At 40.0% G+C, this 15,388-nt stretch overlaps 1 pseudogene; it reads right to left on the bottom strand.

Moving 5' to 3' along the window:
• Positions 1 to 12,244: 12,244 nt before the first annotated feature.
• LOC118584304 lies at positions 12,245 to 13,265 on the bottom strand (annotated as a pseudogene).
• Positions 13,266 to 15,388: the final 2,123 nt, after the last annotated feature.

The following is a 15,388-nucleotide window of genomic DNA, read 5'->3' as shown; positions in this document are numbered from 1 at the left end:
TGCCTTTCATTGTATTTATTTATCAGTTATATCAGTTGAAAGTGGGAGATAATAGTTATTTCAGATCGTAAAGTCACTGCTTATTATTAAGTGAAAGGAAGATGCTAAAAAATTAAAACTAATACTATTAAAATTTTAGAAATTAAACTAAAACTAAAATTCTTATAGGAAATAGAGAATATTTTTTAAAATGTTTAATTTTTAAAACAATTGCTTTGTGTCAGACACAGTCTAGTGGGTATGTTTATAGAATTTATAATTTGACCTGTTGAATCCCATCCCACTTGTCTTAGCTGAGATTACTATTGCAGCAAGTTGGAGAGGAAAAGTGGGTTTATTTGGTCTACATATCCTGAGTCACAGTTGGTTGAGGAAGCCAAGACAGGAACTCAATCAGGTGGGAACCACCTGGAGGCAGGAGTTGATGCAGAGGCCATGGAGGGGTGCTGCTTCTGTCTTGGTTCTCCTAGCTTGCTCAGTCTGCTTTCTTATAGAACCCAGGACCATCAGCCCAGAGATGGCCCCACCTACAATGGGCTGGGCCCTCCTCCATCAATCACTAATTAAGAAAATGTTGCACAGACTTGCTTACAGCCCAATTATGGAGATGTTGTCTCAATTGAGATTCCCGCTTCTCAGGTGACCAGGTTGTGTCAAGCTGATATAAAACAGCCAGGACACTACTGTAAAAAGGAAAGGTAGCCAATAGCCTTCCTAAGCTAAACCTAGAACATTGAAGGTGAAATATTAATTTGGATGAGTTGAAAAATGTAATTTTTAAAATTCAGATTTTACTTTTAAGTCCAAACAACCCTGTATTGCAAGTGTTTTGATTTATAAAACACTGCCTTTTCTATTAGCTGATAGCAAGTGGTAATTGCATTACCTCAATCAGGAAATGGTGATGGGAAAAAACAAAGAAATGGTGGTGGGGATAGTGCATGATGGCTGCTGTTAATTAAAAATAAGTTTTATGACTGTAGTGTACTCAATACTTTATCATTTACAATAAAACAAGTTAAAAAGTAGGTATATGTTTTTTCTAAAAACTGAGAGTTTGAGAGTCATGCTGTCTTTACTAACTGTAGGGATTAGTATTGGAATTTGGTTTGGCAGCCTGATTGCTGTACTGTGCCAGCTTTGCTGAATCACAAGAAGGGAAACACAATTTCAAGCAACAATGTTGAGGTGAAGTTTGGTTCTCGGGATCTAGGAACACTGAAATGAATACAAATTAAATATAGGGTATATTCTCTGGGGAAAGAGATCACTAAACATATTGCTCTCAAGAAAAGCTATGAAATAGGTTTCAAGTTTAGTGTGGGGAAGCATTGTCTGGTTTTAGAGATAAAAACTACAATTTTGCATGCCTATTTAAGGCAGTGGTCCTCAATCGGTGGGTTTCGATCCCTTTGGGGGTTGAATGACCCTCTCACAGGGATCGCCTAAGACCATTGGGAAACACGGGCATTTACATTACAATTCATAACAGTAGAAAATAACAGTTATGAAGTAGCAACAAAAATAATGTTATGGTTGGGTCACCACAACATGAACTGTATTAAAGGGTTGCAGGGTTAGGAAGTTTGAGAACCACTGATTTAAGATGTTAAAATCCTTAGTGCTAGTGAGTACTAAGCATGGAATAGTTTGGTATGAAACAGCAGATAATTATGAGGAATGCTTAGAATAGAGGCAAATGATAAATATATAATATATTAAATTATGCCCAAACACTATAAGTACATAGTAAGGGAATAATTCTGGATCTGGGGTCAGAAATCAAAAAGGAATGATGCTTAATGATTTCAGGGGTGAAGCGTCATAAAGTATGTGAGTGGAAAAGTGTGATCAAAGAATAAAAGTGAGGAAAACCAGGCCAGAGAAATGGAAATTTTTTAAATTTATTCTTTTTCTTTTTATTATATGTGTATCATGTTATATATATGTATAATTGTATTATACTTATATATATTGTTTTTTGTTTCATTCTGTTTCTTGAGATTTATTTTATTTATTATGTATATAGTGTTCTGTCTGTATGCTTGCCAGAAGAAGGCATCAGATCCCATTATAGATGGTTGCTGGGAATTGAACTCAGGACCTCTTGAAGAGCAGTCAGTGCTCTTAACCTAAGAGCCATCTCTCCAGCCCAAAATGGAAGGTTTTTTTTTTTTTTTTTTAAGGTAGTCAAAATTGGCTTAAGATCATAAGATCATATCAGGTCTCTTTTTACGAAAACAACAAAAACCTGTGGAGAGATTACAGTTTTAACAATGTAATAAATGCAAAAAATAGATGCAGTCCTTTAGTGAGGCACTAGGTCCTAGAATATAACCAACTGCTCTCTCTGGAATTATTCCCTGCAACATACTCCAAACACCAAAGGCCTACTCAAGTTGACTAAGAGATCAATTCACAGTGTGAAAAACGATGAAAATTACAACAGAAATGACTAGTTACATGCCAGCTAAAAACTGTCCAATCATGTTAGAAGGTGAAACAAATGTCTAATGTCTGAAACTTTGTGAAGGGTGAAGATCAAACAAACAACCTACATTTGTACCAGGAAAAGTGGTAGGGTCAGGGATCCCTCTGGAGTGAGCACCATGACACCAAGGAGAGTGGAACTGAGTAGATGTCAGTGGGTGACTGGAGCCACAACAGCTCCAGGAAGCCTTCGGAGGCTGGACCCAGTTTGTTTTCTCATTTCATACTCTAACCTAGTGGCTCTCAACCTTCCTAATGCTTCGACCCTTTAATACAGTTCCTCAGGTTGTGCTGACCCCCAACCATAAAGTTATATTTGCTGCTACTTTGTAACTGTAATGTTGCTACTGTTATGAACAGTAATGTAAATATCTGATATGCAGGATATCTGATATTTGACCCCTTGGAAAGAGTTGTTTAACCTTCAAAGGGTTTGTGACCCACAGGTTGAGAACTGCTGCCCTCAAACTACAAGGCAGGATGGCAGTCAGCAGTTTGAAGGGCAATGGCCCATTGTTTCCACTAGTCCTCCAGGTCACTCTGTTCCAGGTAGCAAGTGAAGTTAGGCTTAGCAAAGAGGCCGACAAGTCGTACTTTAAGGAAATCACTAAAAAATAAACAGATCAGTATCTAATAATTGACCTTTTCTATCTTATTCTACTTCAGTGGGCAAAATAAAAGTATGTTTAAAAAAAAAACTTGATCTAGAAAGATAACTTTAAAATCTGATTTTGGAAAAAATTGACTTAATTTTAAATAGTAAGAAACACAACTTGAGGCTGGGGAGGTGGATGAGGCGGTAAAAGTGCCAGTTGCGTATGCCTGCTGACCTGAGTTTGATCGAAAAACCTCCATGAGCCAGATGCTGCAGTACACACCTGGATTCCTGACCCTTCTACAGAAGGATGAAAGGCAGACAGAAAAACCTCACAGAAGCTCACAGGCCAGGTAGCCTGGAGTCTGGTGCAGTGGCTAAGGCAGCAAGAGATACCCTGACCCCTCAGGGTGGGAGGTGGTAACTTCATCCCTAGGAGTTTCCCTATGACCTTTACCCTTGCACAATGATGTATTTCTCTATTCACATACTAAAGTTAAAAAGAAAAAAAAATTGTAACTCCTACAGTAAATCAAAATGAATCAATTCCAAATGAGGTGTGAGGAAAGAGAAAAATGTAGTCCATATAAGAAAAAGTAAGTCAAAAGAATTCTCAAAGAAGCCTACAAACTGAAGAGCGGGAAGAAAGAGAACCTGAACATGAGAGCTTTGGAGAAGATTAACTGTAGGTGAATATGCTATTTTGGTAAGTTTAGAAATGACATTGTGTTGTACAGGACTATTGTCCAAGCCAAACCACTGCCATCCAGAGTTCTCATTACAGCTGGACTTGTTGACTCTCTATTTTTTCTCATAGGAAGAAAGAGCAAGTTGGGTCTTGAGACCTTCACATGAGTATCTAGCCTCCCCTCCCAACCAGCTGTGTGCAATTCCTGCATGTCCTAATTGCATCTAGCCTGGAGTCTCTGGGAGAGGTTAGGGGAGGAGTCTTTCTCTACACAGCAACAAAGAAGCCATCATCCTTGCTGGGTGTGGGCCATCCAAGGTAGCTGCTTTAAGGTCCCTTAAGGCTGGAGCCCCTAAGTCTTCACTCGGTGCTCCATAAGCCCAATGAACTCATTGGTTTTCCAGGGTGAACTGTGGTAGACTAACTTACGCTTGTCATCAGAACCTTGTGTGTGTGTGTGTGTATGTGTGTGTTGGGGAGATATTTTTTAAGTCTTTCTTGTGGTGAAAATTCTTAGAACACATTGAAACAAATTTCTTAGGAAATATGAATTAGAATCAAGGAAGAAGTACAAGACCAGAATAAGCAATAATTGAAATCTTTTTTTAAAAGTAGGTAAGCAATATTCTCCAAAAATGTTCTGGTCTGGTCAGCTTCATCAGGTAAGTTTTTAGTTTTAGATATCAAGTCTTACTTTAAAAATAATATGGTGCACACCTTAAAGGGGGCTGCAAAATCTCCCATGGAAAGAAGGATCTTGAGAGGCACTGCTTAGCTTCTATTTCAGTGGGCTGGTTGTCCGAGCATCACTGTATTGTGAATGTTTTCTAATTTATTTTCTAGGATATGAACATAGGTCTGATGTTCAAACTTGCAACATAGTATAAAACAGAAAATGTAACACGTGGTAGAATACACATCTCAGATAAAAATAGCAGAAACAAAGCAAAACAAAACAAAAAACTTCTTTGGGAACCTTGTTCCCTGGAGAAAGCAGGCAGAATATCCACCCTTAACTATTGCCTAATTCCACCATGCAGGATAAGGGTAGGCGTGTTGATCCTTAAGATCCCATGCAGGGAGCAGAGGAAGTTCTGAGTGTGTGGAGTCCTCAGTGAATGCAGGTTGCCATGGACACGGCCATGCCAGGACCCTGGCTTCAGCTCTCCTCATTTGAGTAAGACTCAGAGAAATGGTGAAAGGCTTCCTCAAGGGTGCAAGTACTGATGTTGATAGTGTGTGCAGAAAATTCCAACATAGCTCCCCTCCCTGAAGACTGCTCCCCTACAGAGACTGCCCCTGCTGAGATTAGCTAAACCTGTGCCCTTGTCCAGTAATTCTGCCTGCCTGTTCAACTCTGTGTAAAACGCACACTGAGCTTCCGAGGTCCTGCGGTTTCGCTATCAGGGAGCGCAATGCACTCAAACCCAGCTTTTCTGTGTGTCTGTGTGTTGCCTTTTGTTCATTCCCTCAACAAGGCCATCAGGTCCCAGTCCCTGAGGCTGTGCAAGGATGTGATGTTCTTGAAACTGAACCGTAGGAAGCCTGCAGCCTCTGAAGGGGAATCCTCTGTACTTTGTCCAGTGACACAGCATGGAAATCTGACTGTAGCAGTTTTGAATGGTAGAAAAAGAAATCTGAGAAACCCAAGTTCCATCTGTGTTCTCCACAGAGTCCCAATCTTAATAGCACCGTGGGAGATTATTAGGTAAATAAGACTTGTATAACAATTGGAATCAGGCAATAGTATCAAGTTACATGACATAAACATGAATAGCTTGAAAATACTTGTTCCCCAGACTTCATCAGTGCCAATAAGATTATGTTTTTGATTGGCTGAATTTGCAGTGAGGAGCCTAAAAGGAAACTTGCCACAACCAGATAGAGTGGTAGCGTGTGTGTGTGTGTGTGTGTGTGTGTGTGTGTGTGTGTGTGTGTGTGTGTTTATGTGAGAGATGGCACAAGACTATACATAGAATTTATGAAATGTTTATATATAAAATAATAGCAAAATATAAAGTGAGTTTAGAGTCTTTGAAATGTTCCCCATCCAATTTGGAAAAAAAACCCAGAAATATTCAAAGTGGCTACCACACTTCCTACCACCAAACATTGCATGCAGTTGAATAGGAACCTGTGGTTCATATCTGCAGTTAGTATGTTTCTTGATTCTGAACTCCAGAATGAGGCAGACATTATGTAGGGGTGGAGTCTGGGCACGTGATGGGAAGAACTTCTCTTAAGGAGATATGGAGAATGCTGCCCTAGGAAAGCTGGAAAAAACAGATGAACCAAGTAAAGCTCGATATTCTTTCAAATTTGCAATCCAACCATTTTCTCTGTTGTGTGAGAAGGAGGAAAGGCTTGGAGTGTGTTGCTGTGGAGGAAAATCTCCCATGTCCTTTCCTTTATGGAAGTCAGTGAATGAAAAGCATTTCCTCATGTATACAAATAAAAAAAGAAAAAAAGATTAAAGGAGAAAAAAGAAGGCATAGAAGCCATAATGGGAAATGCCACCTATTTGGGACTTTGGGATAATTCTGAAATGGAAGACTCTGAAATAAAGTGTTAAGAAGCAGGGTATGAGGTTCCTGTCATTCTGACAAAATGCCTGGGGGAGAAAAATCTGCTTAGAGGAGGAAGGATTTATTTCGGCTATCGTTTCCAAAGCTCCGGTGTGTGATTGCTAACTTCATTGTTTCAGGCCTGTGGTAGGGCAGAGCATTATGGCTGCAGGAGAACATGGCAGATGAAGCTGCTTGCTTTACGGCAGTCAAGGGTAAGGGGGGGGGGAGAGCGAGCAGGGGGGGAGACATCAGAAGAGAGGAGCACTCTGGGAGGAGTCTGTCCTTCTGAGGTGAGTCTCTGGTGTTCTGTGGCTCTGCCTGCTCCAGGCTGAGTGGTCCAAGAGCTTCTGAGATTCTCCTGTCTCTGCCCCTTGTCTGGCCGCCAGTGTTGGGATTACAGATCTCACCCCCTTTTGTGTGCTCCTGGTATTGGACTGAGTTTGCCTTGCTTGTGTTGCCAAACACTTAGGTACCAAGTCACCTTGCTGGCCCTCCTAGTTCACTTTTTTAAAAAAAAATATTTTAGATTTTATTCCTTTTTATTTTATGTATATGGGTGTTTTGACTAAAGTTGTCTGTGTACCAGGTACATGCAGCACCCATAGAGTCCAGAAGAGGACATGGGATCCTTGCAACTACAGTTACAGAGGTTGTTAGCTACCATGCGGGGGCTGGGAATCGAACCTAGGTCCTCTGGAAGAGCAGCCCTCAACTCCTGAGTCATCTCTCCAGCCCCGATTATTCTTATAGTCTTAAAGCCATTTGAAGTAACATGGTTATAAAAACAAAAGAAATTATTCTTCTGCTAATTTAACACCCTGTTAATTGAACAACATGTATGACAGAGTGTGAATTATAAAGTACAATTTACAGGTTTTTGACTGTGCTTCATGCCTTTTCTATCTTACCATGGATGTTGACGAGTAATGAAGACAGTCATTGACCAGGCAGGAAGAGTCCCTTGATGCATATAATTCTTGGTGTCATTTTCAAATTTGGGGTTTTGTCATTCATTCTCAATTTATCCATTGTTAATCCCACATTTCAAGTGTCTTGATATTTTCTTTTCTTTAAGGTTGTTGTGAACTTAGGCTATAGAAGAAAGATAATTGGAGGACACATGAGAAGAATTTACGTCTCCATTAAAATTTTATTTTTAGTATTGCATATGTATATGCATGGTGTGTGTGTGTGTGTGTGTGTGTGTGTGTGTGTGTGTGTGTGTGTACATGCCCACAGGTGACATGGGCATATGGAGGTCAGAGGACCACTTTGTGGAGCCAGTGTTCTTTCATCTTTTTGTGAGTCCAGGGATCCTAGTGAGCTATCCTGTTGGCCCCTTAGTTCTCCTTTTGGATGTAGTTCCTTGTGTATTCTTGGGTGTGTCACGTTCTCTTTCCTTTTGAAGAGTGTTTATTAAATTGAGGGAGTACACCATACCCTTTATTGATTTTTAAATGTACATCAATTTTATATAATATTAATTTTAAATATATCTTTTTAAATGCAGAAAATTGGCCCAAAATCAAATATGGGATTGCAGAACATGTTGCAACTGCAAAGAAAATTGTGTAGAAAGAAACTCAAAGGGAGTACCGGTAGATACTGTATACCTTTCCAAGGACTGAACCAAACTATAATAACAGCAGGTGAAATGTGGATGTGTGTATACTGATTTAATAATTTTGTTCATTTAATCTTAAAATGTTAAAAATTAAATAAAAATGAGATAATAACTTGAGCTAGGAAAAATTATTTTCACTTGAAAATCATACCACATTGATTGTTTTCTTTCTGCTCTCTCTCCCTTTCTTTCTTTCTTTCTTTCTTTCTTTCTTTCTTTCTTTCTTCCTTTCTTTCTTTCTTTCTTTCTTTTTTTTTTTTTTTTTTGAGACAGGGTTTCTTCTGTGTGTAGCCCTGGCTATCCTGGAAATCACAGAGATCCTCCTGCCTTTGCCTTCCAAGTGTTGGGATTAAAGGAGTGTGCTACCACTGCCCAGCTGATCTGGTTTCTTTAACCACCTCTCCATTCCTTTTGCAAGGCCCCTGTTGCCCTTTATGTGTTGATGTATTGGTGAGCAGTTAGCCAAGTGTGGAAATTAATGAATTTACCAAATTCATGCATTGTAAGTCATATGATATCATTCAAGCCACTTCCTCTATAAAAATCATCACTTGTATTTTAATGCAAATTGTATTTCCTGTACTTGGAAACTGACAGAAATAATCACAGCCAACCCAACATGGTATACTTTTCAAAATAATTTCCTTTATCATGCATTTTTCTCCTTGCTCAAATGTTTCAATGTGTGGTTTAGATGGCTAGATAGGGATGGGATTTTTGTAAGCAACTAACAATAATAATTACAATTGCAAGCCAGCAACAATTGATAATACACAATTAAAACACTTTTAAATTAGCATATAAAATAGTGGCATCAATTATGGCATTTTTATACACGTACCAATGTACCTTGTTCTTATTCTCCCTCTAATTACCTTTCCTTGTCTTACTTGGTTTCCTTCCTTCCCTAAATAGTCACCCTTTAGTTTGCTTGTCATGTATGTGTGTGTGTGTGTGTGTGTGTGTGTGTGTGTGTGTGTGTGCTTACAATCTGTGACTTCATACTGTGTCAGCCTTGGTATATCTGGAAAATGTTGTTGCTGTGAAGTAATAACCCACCACCTCTGGCTCTTAACATCTTTTGGCCTCCTCTTCCACAGATTCCTGAGCCTTGAGGGGAGGGGTGTAATATAGACATCCCATTAAGACTGGAGTGCTCCATAGTCTGTCACTCCGCTTATTGTCCAGCTGTGGGTCTGTGTTAATTACCATTTATTGCAAGTGGTATACATGTGTGTGTGTGTATACATGTACACATGAGATAGAGAGAGAGATTATATAAATGTGAGAAAATGTAAGATAGTTTGTCTTCCTTCCTTACCATCTTTTGTACTACCTTCCTCTTTCTCTTCAGAACCTCTCCTCTTGATAGCACCCAGCCTTAGTTAGGTTTCTATTGCTGTGCAGAGACACCATGACCCTCTTCTAAAGAAAACATTTCATTAGGGGTGGATTACAGTTTCAGAAGTTCAGTCCATTATCATCATGGTGGGGAGCATGGTGGCATATTAGCAGACATGATGCTGGGGTAATACCTGAGAGTCCTACATCTTGCAGGCACCAGGAAGTCAACTAAGACACTGGACAGTATCCTGAACATAGGAAACCCCAAAGCCTGCCCCTAGAGTGACACACTTCCTCCAGGGAGGCCAAACCCACTCCAACAAAACCACACCTCCTAATAATGCCACTCCTTGTGAAATTATGGGGGCCAATTACATTCAAACTACCACATTCCATTATGGTGTGTGCAAACGTATGAAGGTTAAACACAACTCTCCACATTGACTATTTCCTTTAGCATGTGACAGTGTTTCACAGCAGACAATACTCCTCTCTTGTTCTTATCTCACACCCCATTCTTTCAATTGACTACAACTGGACTGGACATCAAAATCTCACAGTAAACTCTTTCTCTGGCTATTATAGTCTTCCAACTCCCTCTTTCACAATGTTCCCTGAGCTTTAGGTATAGCAGTTTATTTTGTGAATGTACCCATTTGGACTGGGCTCCACAAGTCTATAGTTTGATTGGTTGTTTCCTTGATCAGGGGTGAAAACTACCCTTATCTATGAGTATAAAGACAGATGTTTATAATGTAGTTGGGGATTATGCTGGCTTACCACGGTGGTGGTTATAGATTCTCCTCCAAGATCCATGTCTTCACCAGCTCTGGGCTGTTGACTAGATTTTTCAGTACCAAGCATGATTTCCCTCTTGTTGAAGCAGGTCTTAATTCCAACTGGAGAGCTGTTGGTTACACCGTGGTGTTAGTGCCACTACTACATCCTTAGTGTTATTGTGGCATGCTGCTTATTGTTATGGTTCATAGGCATCATAGCTGGGTAGGACATTTACTTGTTTTCCTCCTTAGGAAGTTTGCATAGCACCTTCTCATACGATGAAAGCGAATCCTCAGGGAGTCAATTCTAGCTCAGGGACTTCTGGGTCTTGTTTCTGAAGTGTGTGGTATCTTTAACAATAGGGACTTGCATTCCTCAGGGAGGCAACCAAAGCAATAGCAATGATCTGTAATATTTTGGGAATCTCCCAGGCAACCCTGACCAACAAATTAAAAGAGGCTGACATTAGGGTTTTGGTTAGGTGGCTTTTGGCTTTTGGAGGGAGCATTGTCAGCCTAGATGAAAAAATGTCACTTAAGCTATATATGTATATTTATGTATTATGCTTACATGTATTATAGTGTTTATTTTTTAAGTAGATAGTAGTATGATTCCTTATGACTTTTTCAGACATCCTTACTGTTATTTTACATTCCTCTCTCCTGTATTTATCTTCCCCCTTCCTAATTAGACCAACCCTTTCCCATTTCCCTATCAGACCACGTATACCCTGCTACTGTCCTCTTTATTGCTCCTCACCCCCTACCCAGACAATGGTCCCATTTTTCTTTCCTGGTTTCTGTGGGCACTCTACAATATGTACTTACATCTGAAGATACGAAACTAGGAGCCTCTGATGAGAGTTAACATGTGACATTTGTCTTACTGGGTCTGGGTTCATCTCACTCAATATGAGATTTTCTAGTTCCATCCATTTACCAACAAAGTTCATGATTTAATTCTTTCTTAGAGCTGAATAGTGTTCCACAGTGTATATTTACCCAGCCATCAGTTGAAGAACATTTAGGTTGTTTGTGTTTCCTAGCTATTGTGAGTAGAGCAGAAATGAATGTGTCAACTATCTGTGGAGTAGGATGTCAAATCTTTGGGGCATATGCCAAGGAGTGGTATACCTGGGTCTTATGGTTTATTTGTAGCCTTTTGAAAATTCTTTATACTTATTTGCATAATGGCTACACCAGTTTGACATCCCAACAAAAGTGAATGAGGGCTTTCTTTATCTTCACACCATTGCCAGCATTTGTTGGTGGTTGTTCTGTTAATATTTGCCATTCTGACTGGGGTAAGATCAAATCTCAAAGTTGTTTCAATTTGCATTTTTCTAACTGCAATGATGAATATTTTTTAAGTTATTGCTTAGCCATTTCTTTTCTTCATTTGAGGACTCTGTGTTCATGTTCCAGGCCCATTCTTTTGAATGGGTTATCTGATTTATTGATTCTTTGTCTTTTGGAGCTCTTCATATATTCTTGATACAATTCTCTGTTGGATGAATAGTTGGCATAGATTTTTAACACATTCTGTGATCTTCCTCTTCACCCTGTTGGCTGATTCTTTAACTGTGCAAAAGCTTTTTAGTTTTTTTTTTTTGTTGTTGTTGTTGTTTTTTTTTTTTTTTTTTTTTGGTTTAATAAGGAATTGTTTATTTTGAGAAAAAGATCCCAAACATCAGGCTGTTCACAAAAATAACCCATGGTATTAACTTTAGAAAACAAATATTGAGACTATTACACTATTAACCTGTAAGACGCATTTGACATGCCAACTCTCATTCACAAAAATACATGGTTACATTCGTGTTGAACAGTCCCACTCACGTGAGGGAAAACACACACTTACAATGCAAAGCTGCTCTCAGGGTTACAAGTAAAAGAGATGCCTCTGCAGTTAGGGAAGCAACTACCAAAATCATAGGCATGGGAAGAACTGTGCTCCCTGCATAACAAGAGATTATTTTGGAGACAGTAGATAAAAACCATACATCTTTTTATTGCTAAGTCAAAGAGGTATCAAAATTAAAAGCAAAACTTACAAGGTAAGACTTAACAAAACTACTAAGGAGCATCAAAGGAAGTGAAAATGGATCTAGGCACAGGGCAATTATGAATCAATGAAACAGGAAGAATAAGGAGAGGGTGAACAGTGAGAATGTGCTGAAGTTCTAGGGGAGAGGATCTGCTGTGACTTGGATCTCTCACAAGTGCCTAGGCAAATGAATAATGGGGTAAGATTTCTAAACTCCGCTATGTGCTTAAGAGTCATCCTCTCCATTGGCGCTGTCTCTGTCATCCTCTCCTTCCTCAGCCTCTTTTTCATCATCCTTGATCAACTCCAGCTGGTCATCCCCCCAATCTTCATTGTCATCATCATCCAGCAGGTCACCGTCCCCAGCAGTCATCGGCTCCTGCCTCGGACTCCATCTTCACATTAGTCTCATCTGTTTTCACAGAGGCACTGCTCTGTTCTTCTTCAGACTTCATTCTTCATCTCTACTGCTTGCTTGCTTGGTTCTTTTTCAATTTTCTCCCGGCTTTCCAGCAGAGAATCCACTTTCTGCTTTATCTGAGTCAACTCCTTCTTAATAGCCTGAAGGTCATCACCTTTCAACTTTCCGGACTTGGATGAAGAACCCCGTTGTCCACTCTTCGAATTCAATCCACTTTTCCCCCTTCGAGAGGTGTTTCCAGAAACGCGCTGGCGTTTAGAAGGCACCACAGCTCGGGCAATAGGAGGAGGAGGAGGAGGAGGAGGAACACGTGCTGGGTAACTGTACATCCTGTCATAATAATCCCGTTGAAAGTCATAGTCCAAATCAAATGAGGAACCGTACATCTCAGCTGCAGATCGTTTCACACCTGCTTTTCCTCGGTTCACTTTTGGCTCTGCAGCCAGATCAATATCTAAAACCTGGCCAGCAATCATTCTTCCATCCTCTCCAGCTATAGCAGCCCGAGCATTTCTTTCGTTAACATATTGGATGAAGGCAAAGCCCTTATGCACAGAGCAACCCACAGTTTTGCCGTACTTTGAAAAGTTTGCCTCCACACCAGACTTCTTGACCACAAGTGTAGTGAGATTCCCAATGAATACACGGGAATTCATGGATCGAGGGTCTGTTTTGTTGGTAACATTGCTAGCCATCTCCTTTGTTTACAAGGTTTCTCACAAAGCTGAAAGCGAGAAGATGGAGCGAGAGAAGAGACCTCCTTTCCTACTGCGGTTCCGTGCTGAGACTCCGAAGCTACAGCAGGCAAGCAGCTCACGACCGTTCGCTCGCCGTCTCTTCACAAAAATCGCTTTTTTATAAAGTACCCCTTGTCAATTGTTAGCCTTAATTCTTGGGCAAATGGAGTCCTATTCAGAAAGTCCTTTTCCACAACCTCATCACATTGGATACTGCTTGTATTTCTTCTAGCAATTTCATTGTTTCAAGTTCCAAGTATAAGCATTAGGTAAATTGGAGTTAGTTTTGTGCACGGTGATGAATACAGGTTTAATTTCACTGTTCTGCATGTAGATGGACACTCAGTTTTCCCATACCACTTGATGATGCTTTCTTTTCTCCTACATATGTTTTTGGCATCTTTTTCAAATGTTAAATGGCTGACGTTATGTGTACTCATATTTGGGTCTTCAGGTTTGTTCTATTGGTCTACTTACTGTCTCTTTTCACTGTTTTTATTACTATGGCTAAATGCACTGTCTTATTTGTGATTTCTATTGCTGTAGTAAACACCATAACCAAAGAACAACAACAAAAACCCCAACAACTTAGGGAGGGAAAGATTTATTTGGTTTCTACTTTCCTATCACAGTCTCTTATCAAAGGGAGTTATGGTAGGAACCTGGAGGCAGGAATTGAAGTAGAGGCCATGTAGGTAGGAATGCTGCTTACTAGCTTGCTTCCATGCCTTGCTCAGCCTGCTTTCTTGTACCACCCAGGACCACCTGTATAGGGGTGATACCACCCAAAGTGAGTTGGGCCCACTCTTACCAATCATTAACCAGGAAACTGCACTACAACTTTTCCTATAGGCAAATCTTATGGAAGCGTTTTTTTCTCAACTGAGAGTCCCTCTTCCCAAATTATTCTACCTTGTGTTGAGTTGACATAAAGCTGTTCAACACAAGTATGTGCCTCCACTCTATAGAGAAGAAAATAGATAACAAAGTTAGAACTGGGTAAAGGAGTCAGGTCTGGTGACCTACAGACTAGGCCTCTGGCTTCATATAACATTATTTCTTTATTGATGAGCTGGCCAGAGAAGAGGAGAGTGGGTTATTTTTCTACTTACTTTGAAAAAAGATCTTTCTAAGGAAAGTTTTTGAGCCCTGGAAATAATGTTGAAAAAAAACCCCTATTAGACAGCAAAAAGAAATCCAAAGCACCCCTTGACATGCTGTCAGCCAAACAACGAGAGTTAACTGTCAGGTAACTTCCAAACAGGGCTCCATGGGCTGTGGTTGCAGATCTGCTGTGGATATCGCTCTGTGTAAATAAAGTTCTGATTGGCCAGTGGCCAGGCAGGAAGTATAGGCGGGACAAGAGAGAAGAGAATTCTGGGAAGTAGAAGGCTGGGGAGACACCACCAGCTGCCGCCATGAAAAGCAACATGTAAAGACACTGGTAAGCCACAAGCCATGTGGCAAAGTATAGACTAACAGAAATGAGTTAATTTAAGATAGAAGAAGTAGATAACAAGAAGCCTGCCACAGCCATACAGTTTCTAAACAGTGTAAGTTTCTGTGTGCTTTCTTGGTTGGGTCTGAGCGACTGTGGGACTGGTGGGTAAGAGAGATTTGTCCTGACTGGGCCAGGCAGGAAAACTCTAACTACACAGATCAGTGGCAGAGTACTTGTCTATCATGTCAGAGGCCCTGAGTGCATCTCCAGTACTCCAAAACCCAAACCAATTCAAAATAAAGTAAGCTCAGGAAGTATGTCTTTGATGATTAGGAGGCATTAAATTCCTTAAAAGGAGTCTGAAGATTTCAGTGTCTGTCAAGCAATAAAGAATAGTTAGCAGCCAATAAGAATGTAGGTACCAATGTCCTTTATTCCTTTTCTAAAACATGTCCATAATTCTGTATTCAAAAATTTTGCAGCCTGATGTATTTTGGAAAAGAGATCATTTAGATTTAGAAAGAAGCATAGAATGTATTATGCACCCCTGAAAGTATCTGGGGACCACAGTCATATATCAGCAATGACACATATATTTGTAATAACTGCAATGAGTTAAAGAGTAGGGATAATTGGTCAGTCCTATAGCTGAAGT

The sequence above is a fragment of the Onychomys torridus genome, chromosome 5, assembly GCF_903995425.1.
Source record: "Onychomys torridus chromosome 5, mOncTor1.1, whole genome shotgun sequence".
Classification (NCBI taxonomy): Eukaryota; Metazoa; Chordata; class Mammalia; order Rodentia; family Cricetidae; genus Onychomys; species Onychomys torridus.
The sequence above is the reverse complement of the archived record's forward strand: the minus strand, read 5'-3'. Positions and strand labels throughout refer to the sequence as shown.